This window comes from Lathyrus oleraceus, chromosome 7 (assembly GCF_024323335.1).
Source record: "Lathyrus oleraceus cultivar Zhongwan6 chromosome 7, CAAS_Psat_ZW6_1.0, whole genome shotgun sequence".
Taxonomy (NCBI): domain Eukaryota; kingdom Viridiplantae; phylum Streptophyta; class Magnoliopsida; order Fabales; family Fabaceae; genus Lathyrus; species Lathyrus oleraceus.
Genome location: NC_066585.1, coordinates 205,919,077 through 205,929,230, shown reverse-complemented (window position 1 = coordinate 205,929,230; position 10,154 = coordinate 205,919,077). Strand labels below are relative to the sequence as shown.

The 10,154-nt window shown below is 36.0% G+C and overlaps 2 non-coding genes across 2 annotated transcripts; both read right to left on the bottom strand.

Annotated features, from left to right (window-relative positions):
• Positions 1–795: 795 nt before the first annotated feature.
• LOC127109558 (small nucleolar RNA snoR86) lies at positions 796–921 on the bottom strand. The gene has a single exon (XR_007796832.1). It is a non-coding gene; the product is annotated as a small nucleolar RNA snoR86 (small nucleolar RNA).
• Positions 922–1,019: 98 nt separating this feature from the next.
• LOC127109556 (small nucleolar RNA snoR86) lies at positions 1,020–1,144 on the bottom strand. Its single transcript, XR_007796830.1, has one exon. It is a non-coding gene; the product is annotated as a small nucleolar RNA snoR86 (small nucleolar RNA).
• Between the last annotated feature and the right edge of the window lie 9,010 nt (positions 1,145–10,154).

Here is a 10,154-nt window from a genome sequence, read left to right as displayed (position 1 = left end):
TAAAACTTCGAGATCAAAAGGCAAAAATAAATACCAAAAGGCGGAAATAAATGTTCAACAAGGCTCCTCCAGAAGGTCATAAGATAAGTCATAGATTAAAACATTTCAACCTCTTAATAGCACTTCTGTTTCGGGGATTATGTAGTGATATAAATGAGAAAGACCTTGAGGAAAAGGCGAGTGACATGCACCTGTCTCTCTTTTATTAGGTTGTGCGCCTTTCATTTGGTTCAATCACCTCTTGGTTCAATACCTTAAGAATCTTATTTTTGATCACTTGTTTTGCACCATATATATATATATATATATATATATATATATATATATATATATATATATATATATATATATATATGATTGTACATCTGCACCGTATATATGATTATATGATTGGTTATACATAAAATAGTGTATCCTATGTTTCAAATGTACCAAGGTATTTTCAAGTAGTAAGATTTGTTGGTCTCTGTCATGTTTTCCTTGATTCCTTTGCATCAAAAATTTATTGTTCACCTAGAGAGGATAGTGCTGTTTACATGTGAAACAGTTTTGTTTATCACAGTTACGGTTATTGAGTGAATATAAATTGGTTAGTTATTTTGATTCATCTATATTTATTTCTGTTGCTATCCTTTGGATTAACTATGTAGAAATTGTTGATACGTCTGTAAGTCTGATACAAAGCCAGCTCGTTAGTTAGCATTTTATCTTCGACAACCATAAACTTTTATTACTACAATATAACATAAGTTGTGTGAAATGTATGCATAGAAAAAGACGCTTCACAAAGAAAAAAATGTAGCAACTTGTTCGAGGCCATATTCAAAACAGAATGAATTTGATAGGCACGGAGAATCGCCTTCGGAGATCGATTTCGCCAACCTTCAATGCAATATACATCAATTATCGATGCTCTTGCTCTGCAAATTGGCTTTAATATTCTAGAAAAGAAACATATGACCGAAATCGAAAGAAAAACCGTATTTTTTAGATCGAAGATTTAAAGCAAAATTATTATAAATGTAGCGACTTGTTCGAGGCCGTATTCAAAACAGAATGATTTGATAGGCACGGAGAATCGCCTACGAAGATCGATTTCGCCAACCTTCAATGCAATTTACATCAATTATCGATGCTCTTGCTCTGCAAATTGGCTTTTCTTTCAAATTTCAACACTAATTTCTAATATAATAATAAAATCGTAAAACAGCATAAGAAATAACACAGAAAAAGCATCGGAAATAAGAAATCGTAACTTGAAAACAATAACCCTAAAAAGATCTATTAGAGTCGCGAAGGAAAATTGATGGGATCTTGCATGTAAAAGCTCAACTTTGCGTTTTATAGAATGCGAGTTGCAAACGGCTAGACCTAATTTTGTGCAGTGGAGATATTTCCTATTGTTGTTAGCAGGCCTTTCATCGGTTTTATTTTGGGCTCCTTCGTGCTAGTATTGAGTTTTCCGAATACAATAATTTACTTCCTACACCTTATATTTATACTCATACTCTCATTTATGTTTTTTGGAAAGCTATTTTTTTTCTTTTTTAATAATACTAAATAATTTTGAGTTTGATGCGCAATTTATTGAGAATATAAAATATTCAATAAAAATTTATCATTATGTTGGTGAAATTAATTTGAAAATATTTTTTAATTGAGTGGAATACACGTTTTTAATAGATATTAATGTAAAATTATTTTATATTTTCGACAATTCTTTTATTTTCTCTATGATTTTACCTTTTCACTTTTAAAATTTTGTTTTTTGTATTTTATTCATTTTCTGAAAAATGAAATAAAAGTTAGATCCTTAAAATATTATTTTAAGAAATTTAAAATTTGAAATTTTCATTAAAAAAAAGTTGTAGAAACAATAACCTTTTTATTTTTTGAAATTAGCCATAGTTTACCAAGAATAATTTTTTTATAAATTTGAATTTCTTTTTATAAAAATCATTTTTTCATAAATAATAGTTACGCTAGAAAAATTCAATAATAAAATTTGTGAATTTTTTTTTATATAAAATTGGTATGTTATAAGATTAGGGGTTGTGAGGTGCTTCAAAACATAAGGAGATGAGATATCTTATTAATTCTTAATGATCAGGGTCAGTCTTTGCATGAGTAACAAACTCTATAGCACAGTGTCTCAAGTTTTGGGAAGCTTCACATTTTTAAAAGTTCAATTTTTTTTATTAATGTCAATATACATAAAAAAAATGTTATAATTGAAATTTAATTAATAAAAAAAATACTATGATAAAAATCCAATATTTTAAAAAATGAAATTGATAAAAAAAGTCAAAATAATTATAATTAAATTTATTTTTTACATACAATTATATTTTTGGTGTTATTTTTATTTATTACGATTGTATTTTTTAAAAAAATTTGGCTATTTTTCAAATTAGAACTCGGCCTCCGGATCTATTGGGCCAACCCTGTTAGTAATTGTCTAACTATACCTGTAATTATGGTGAGTATAATAGATGATATTTTTCTCATAATAAGGTATAAAATATAACTATTTGTTTTGATATATAAAAAATTAATCATTTACTCGACTGCCTAGCTAAGTATTTATAGAAGATAACCTTAATGGAGCAACTAGTATGAAGATCGGTTCTTATGCCCACAAAACTGACTACACCTCTCTCAAGTGTGACTTGTTAAAGGGATGATTGAGGCGAGTCACCCTATTATGTTGGAAGTAGGATCAGTCCAACAAATATTTTAGTTATTCCTCGACAGAGTATTATTCAACATGTTTAAGACGTGTCCCACCACGTCTTCCACAAGAGGGGGTAGGTTAGGTTGGATCAAGAACTCGCCAAGAAACCATGTCATTCCCTACTAAGGTATTCACCCTGTAACACCATATAATAAATATCAAGAAGTTATTATATAGTGTTAAACAAAACAGTATTCAAATATGGTCCTTCGGAATTTAATCGGTAAGACGCCCTCTGAGAGAAAATAAAGTAAATAAAATAAATAGGTGGAGTTACATCATTAACAATCCTCCTTTTAAAACCTAAAACAAAATTTCTAATTTTCTATCTTCGATTCTTTAGTTGCTTCGTCTTTTCGATCCTAAAATCTTGTTCCTGAATAAAAATAATAAGCAACATGTGGTGAGAACTAATTTCTCGGTAGGTTTTTTACTAGGAACTTCAAACTCTACTCAATCCATTCTCAATGAAGCCTCAAGCTACTTCTTATTTATACTTACAGAAATTCTAATGATAATGTGTCTAAACTTCCGATAACAACTTTATATATATCTTAAGAATAACTTAAATGATGTTCTAAGAATAACTAACTGAGATTTTAAAAATAACTTAACTGAGATTCAATTTTAATTTGAACTTGGTCTTAACATAAACTGAACATAAATGTTTAAGTCTCTGAACGTGAGAATAATTTGAGAATTTAAACTTATTTGGCATGCGAACATTAGGGAGCCTAATAATTAGAGGTATTCTAACAAGTCAATTTTGAATTTGTGACACCGTGGTTATCATTATAAACTGACTATATATTCTATTTTGGTAAGATTGGACATATATTAGCTTCGTAAGCGATGTCACACTTACCATGACTTACATGTCTTGTCGTATATACGGAGAACCCACTTAGCTCCGATGAATCCTTTATTCTCACTTAGCCCTAAGTAATAATCAAACAATAATAATATATATGTATTTATATGTAAGTAGTTAGTTAAATACTTGGTCTATATACACATACTTGCTATAAAAGAAAGTATAAGTAACCTCATCACTCATTCATCATGTTACAACATGAAAACCCTAAACTTTACTATAATCTAATATTGCCAACAAACCTTATGTATTTACACTTACTATTTATGACTAGTCATAATTCTAAACACAAATGCATTTTTATCTTTAACAATTCTTAATCCCATTTCACCATTGATTCTAAGTAAAATTTGAGTGATAATTGAGCATATGATCGTGAAATTAGCATTAGAGACCATTACCTACCTTAATCTAGTGTTTTACGACTTAAAATAAGGTATTGGGAAAATTCTAGATCCGTGAATTGAGTCAGTAAACCCTACGACTTGAGTTACAAATCCATCATCACAAATCTAACAACATGACTTGAGTCAGAAATCCAGTAGCACAATTCTAACAGCATGACTCGAGTCAAAAAATCCAACGGCACAATTCTAACAGGATTACTAGAGTCAAATATCCAGAACTAAAAAAAACATTATTTTTCAATAGCATACATAACTAGTTACTTCATAACATTCTTGAATCAAAACATACATGATCATAGGCAATTAACACACATAAATCACAATAATTTCTAGTTAATCCCACACATGCAATATTAATTATCTGAGGGTTTCTCATGCAATTTTCATCATACATATCTAACTGTAATGTTATATTTGTAAAGGGACCCACATAGGGCGTTGACTTTAGGACTCCTTTGGAAAGGTGGAGAAAATATGTCGCCCTATGGAGGCATCGCCTCGCTTCTAGGTTTTTCTATCGCCTAGTCATAAGAGAAGTCAGGATCATCAACTGACCTACATCCCCTTTGGAAATAGGGATTCAACGGTCCACCATTTACTGAGTTAGTGGTGACCATTTCCAAGAGAACCCTAGGCCCAAGAGCCTCTATAAATACACCTTCACCAGAGGAGGGGAATGACATATTATAATTCATATTGATCATACCCCTCACACGCTTATAATAAGCACATCATCCATCAATAGAGTCTCTCGTCTCACGTGAGAGGGACTCCTAAACCCACCACAAAGCACTATTGTACAAGGCTTCTTTCCGCTGTGGGCAAGCCCTAATCACCTTAAAATTGTTATAAACCTACTAAGGCCTCTGAGTCCCTCTTCCCATGTAGGTGGAATACACACACACCTTTACTTTTTGACCAGTATAGTGGTGGCCACCCTTGTGCCTTGGTAAAACTAACATGGGCCATGTAACACCCGAGGTCGAAGAGGGAGGAGAGTAGTTACATGTAACACCCGAAGGCGAGAGAGTGGTTGTCGGTGCATGAGGCATGACAATGAGACACTCCTAGCAACTTCTAGGGAAAAATTGAATTCAAATCAGAATGAGAGAGATCCTGAGGTTGTGCATGTATGAGACTGCATGGATGAAGGAAGACTTATAAGGATGAATTAGTACTACCTATACCAACAAGATGCATCTTCTTTTCGGTAGCCCAACAAATAAGAACTTCACAGTTAAGTGTGTTTGACTTGAAGTAGTATTTTGATGGGTGACCTTATGGGAAGTTTCCTGGAAAGCGTGTGAGTGAGGTCAAAACATGTTGAAAAACTCGTGTTGGTTTGTGGGGTCAGTCGGTAATCCTGAAAGCATTCTGAGGGCATTACAAATGGTATTAAAGCTAGACCTCTCCCAGTACGATGTGGTTCGGGGATGAACCAAGCGGAAGCTATTGGGCATGTAACACCCAAGGCCAATGAGGGCGAAGAGTGGTTACATGTAACACCCGAAGGAGAGGGAGTGGTTGTCGGTGCACGAGGCATGCCAATGAGACATTCCTAGCAACTTCTAGGGTAAAACCGAATTCACATCGGAATGAGAGGGATCCTGAGGTTGTGTAGGTATGAGACTGCATGTATGAAGGGAGACTTATAAGGATTAATTGGTACTACTTATAGCAATAAGATGCATCTTCTTTTCGGTAGCCCAACAGATAAGAACTCCACAGTTAAGTGTGATTGACCTGGAGTAGTATTTGGATGGATGACCTTATGGGAAGTTTCCTAGAAAGCGTGTGAGTGAGGTCAAAACATGCTGAAAAGACTCGTGTTAGTTTATGGGGTCAGTCGGTAATCCTGAAAGCATTCTGGGGGCGTTACAGTCCACACTCTTACTCCAACTCCCTTCATTTTCGCCCTGAAGTTGGCTGACAAAACTCTAACCTACAACATGGACACCCTTGTTAGAGGTTTCGCCAATAGAGGTAGCTTCAGATCCTTTTGAAGAAAATACGCAATACTGGTGTTTACGAAAAATGTTATATACATGTCTTTCCCCGAAACACCCTAGGGAAGATAAAGGTTAACATCACCTTCTCCGAGGAGGACACCCTCATCGTCAACCATCATGGTGATGATCCTTTGGTCATCATTGTGCAACATGGTAACTGAGATATCAAATGCATCTTGGTATACCATTGTAGCTCCACTGACGTCCTATTCTGAGACGCCTTCTAGAAGCTACAACTTTAACCTAACGACATAATAATGTTCAGTGGTGGAAGAAAGCGAGGAAAAGAGGGTCGCCATTAATGAAGAGGTGGGGAAACTATATGATGTCGGGTTTATCACGGTAACAAAGTACCCCACCTGGTTGGCCAACATGGTTATAGTATGAAAATTTATCAACAAATGATGCATGTGTATGGACTTCACTAATTTGAATGCCTACCCGCTACGAGACATCAATCACCTTGTTGATGGTTCATCAGGTTATCTTACGTTAAGTTTCATGGACACATAATCAGGATATAACCAGATACTGATGGACCCCCTAGATTCTTCAAAAATATCCTTCATGTTGAATCATGACAACTATTACTACAATGTCATTCCCTTCAGCCTCAAGAACACTAACGCCACCTACCAGTGGCTCATGGACACTATCTTCGTCTACCAGATAGGGAGGAACCTAGATGTCTATATTGATGACATGATGTCGCATCCGCGAAAAACAACCGGCGGGCTAAAACAAAAACAACACAGAGCCGCCACCGTGCGTTATTTATCCCAAAAGAGGGAAAGGAAACGCTCGAAGTAAACCTGGAAAAAGCATGGTCTCGCGACCAAAGAGAATGGGATCGGGAGTCGGTTACGCAAGGGGAAGGTATTAGCACCCCTCACGTCCGTCGTACTCGACGAGATCCACGCTCAAAAGATAGAAAAAAGGTTGCTAAACCAAACATCACACACACAAGAAACAACACAGGTGGAAAAAAGGGAAAGAGAGCTCGCTAGGACATCGCGTCCTATGCCAACGTATCTCGTCTGAAACGAGAATCAGAGCTGCCGTAGTTCGGCTCACGCACGCCGAAACAAACACACGCACAAAAAGGCAAACATGGAACCCGAACGCCAATAGCTGGACTTACATCAGCTTCCGAACCAAACAAACCCACACTGGAAACCAGATGCCACTTGATGGACTTATACCGGACTCCAAGCACACAACAAGAGGATGCGGAATGCCAATTGCTGGGCTTACATCCGTCTCCTACACACACAAGAAGAAACAAACAACAAGTTACTAGGGAGTCGGGAACTCGAGCCTAGCAACTGTCAAGCAAACACACACAGAAAACAAAAAAAGTTTTGCCCGGAGAGATCTCGCACGATCTCCTGCCTACGTACCTCATCTGGTATGAGGATAAGGGAACGTAGTTCCCCTCAACAGGGGAGAAAGACTAGCCAGACACAAAGGGAGACGCACTACTAGGGAGCTGGACTCGAGCCTAGATGTTATCATGCATCATTGCCCTATGTTATGGTTCTCTATCTACTTGCACAACAGCAAGCTAATCCTAACCAGGAAAAAGCAAAGCATGCAAGCATAAGCAAAACAAATCAAACATTTCACATTTAGCACACACTATATCCAGTCAAAAGTGGGCTCAAACAAAGGGTCAGACTGCCAATGTAAGTCATCTGTACAAGGGCATTGTTCGCTCTTAACCCTGACATTGAGAGTCAGGGTGAAGCTGATGAAAGGTGAGTGAAGATGAGACTTCACAGCTCTTATCCCTGGCCAGGGAGAGCTTCAGACAAAGGAGCGTGGGTTCAGAAAGGAGGAACCCTTCTACACTCATGACTCTGACTCAACTGTACAACTGTACAAGATCTTGGGTTAATGTCCCAATGCATCAACACAGTGGTGTGAGCAGAGGGACGACTCAATAAGAATAGCAGGGGATGGATTGCACATCCCTTGGGTTCTGCCAATTGCCTTAATCAAGGTCTTTACCTGCTTGGGGACAAAGTTAAACAAGCACAAACATTGCCTCTTAAGGAGGACTTCAGACAGTCGCCTGGCCAAGTAACAGGCCAGGTCTTCCAGACTACATGGAGACAAGAGAGTCTACCTCAATTGGTTTATACAACCAAGCAACAGCAAGCAAGTTCTCAAGGAACTATTAGCAACTAATGTACCTGAAATCAATCAAATACAATTAGTATACCAATCACAAAAGCAAAACAGACAGTATAAGAACCAACAGTCAATGTACAATCAAACAATGCAATGTGCAATGCACAATCAACTCAAGTGAGCCAAGCATCCTACAAAATAAAACAAGTTAGTTCACAACAATTAACCAAATCAAACTCAATTAACTTGAAGCAATCTCCTTAAGGCATTTGCATCTCAACCTGAAAAGCCAAACTCAAATATGAGAAACAAGACCACTAGGACAAGCCTAGGGTCAAAAGGAGATGAAAAATCCAAAACAGCAAGTGAAAATTATCCAAAATCATAATCAATCAATTTAGAAACAAATCCAATTGGTCCCATGCTCATATCATTCATCATTATCATTTCATGAAAGAAAAGGCACAAAACATGCAATTTGCAACCTCAAAGGACCAAACAGAATGATCTCAATCAAAACATTATCAAAACATTTCAATAAATTCCACAAAAATTCAAGTCTAAACAGAACACATTCAATGAATAGCATATCAAATTTCAGCTCATTTGGATCAAGGGAAGTAGGTCAATGAAAATCAAAAAGTCCAGACAAATTCAAGCAAGCCAACACAAGGCATCAAAACAAACATCAACTTCCATCAATCATAAAACAGTGACAAAACATGATAAATGAATGGGATCAAAACCATAATGACCTATAATGTGTCTAGAATTCACATGTCAAATTTCACATCCATCCAATTAATGAACAGAATTTCACAAATCAAATACAAACATGTGTCACAAAAAATCACCAAATGACCAAACAGAGGGAAAAATTCCAATCAAATAGGAAATACCATCAATAAATCCATAAAAATTCACATGTGTTCTTAACATCCAAATGCTCAATCATGCAAAAATTTAGCTCAATCCATTGTCCCTAAGCACATCAAATAAAATCATGAAATTCACCAAGCATGGTGTGACACAAATTGTCACACCTCTAATCAAAAATTCATATCTCATCAACCAGGGATCCAAAAATTGCAAACTATACATCAAAATCACCATCAAAGAGTCCAGAATAGGCATGCAAAATTTCAAGCATTTCTATGGAAGCATCATCATTTTATGAGTGAAATGGCATGGTATACACAAATTGGACACATTCAATCACACCCTAGGCATTTTATTTTTCCACACGTGCACAAAAATAATAAAAATCACCATAAAAAACTACACATCACAAGGAGAATAATATAAAAAGTCTCATCAAATTTGGACAAAAAATGAATCACTTATGAATTTTTGAAGTTATGAATCAAAATGAAATGAAATTGGAAAAAGAAAAATGAAATAATGAAATAATATTGAAATAATGGCAGTTTTGTAATATTCACAGCGAAATCCAAAACGCGGTCGTTTCATTTAATGGAGTGGCGCGCTATGATTGGCTGGCGATGGCGGTAAACAACAATTTGAAACAAGCCAAGGCAAAAACGGATTGAACACGGCCTGGAGAGTGTTCTTCATCAAGAACATCAACAAAATTTCCAGAAAATGCAGTATAAGCAAATCTCAACCAAAATCATCGTACCATATACCAAAATGACCGGTGTTCAACATACATCATGAATATGAAATTAGTTTCTCCTAATTCTACTCATGTTAACCGGATCGAGCGAAAATAGGTTTGCACATCAAACTTCCAATCAAGATTTCTCTCTCGATACTCAACCAAATTCAAAACCACGAGCAGCATGCTATCCTACGTTGAAAGATCTATCTAAGCCACATCTTAATTCAAGCAATGGTTGAGATCGAAAATTTACCTTATGGATGAAGCAGATGTTGAATCACGCGTTTCCAAGTCCAAGAAGGTGAAACAGATGAAGATCAACGTTGTGGAAGTTGAATGGAATGAATGCCTCAGCTCAAAACAGCTCCAGCTCAAA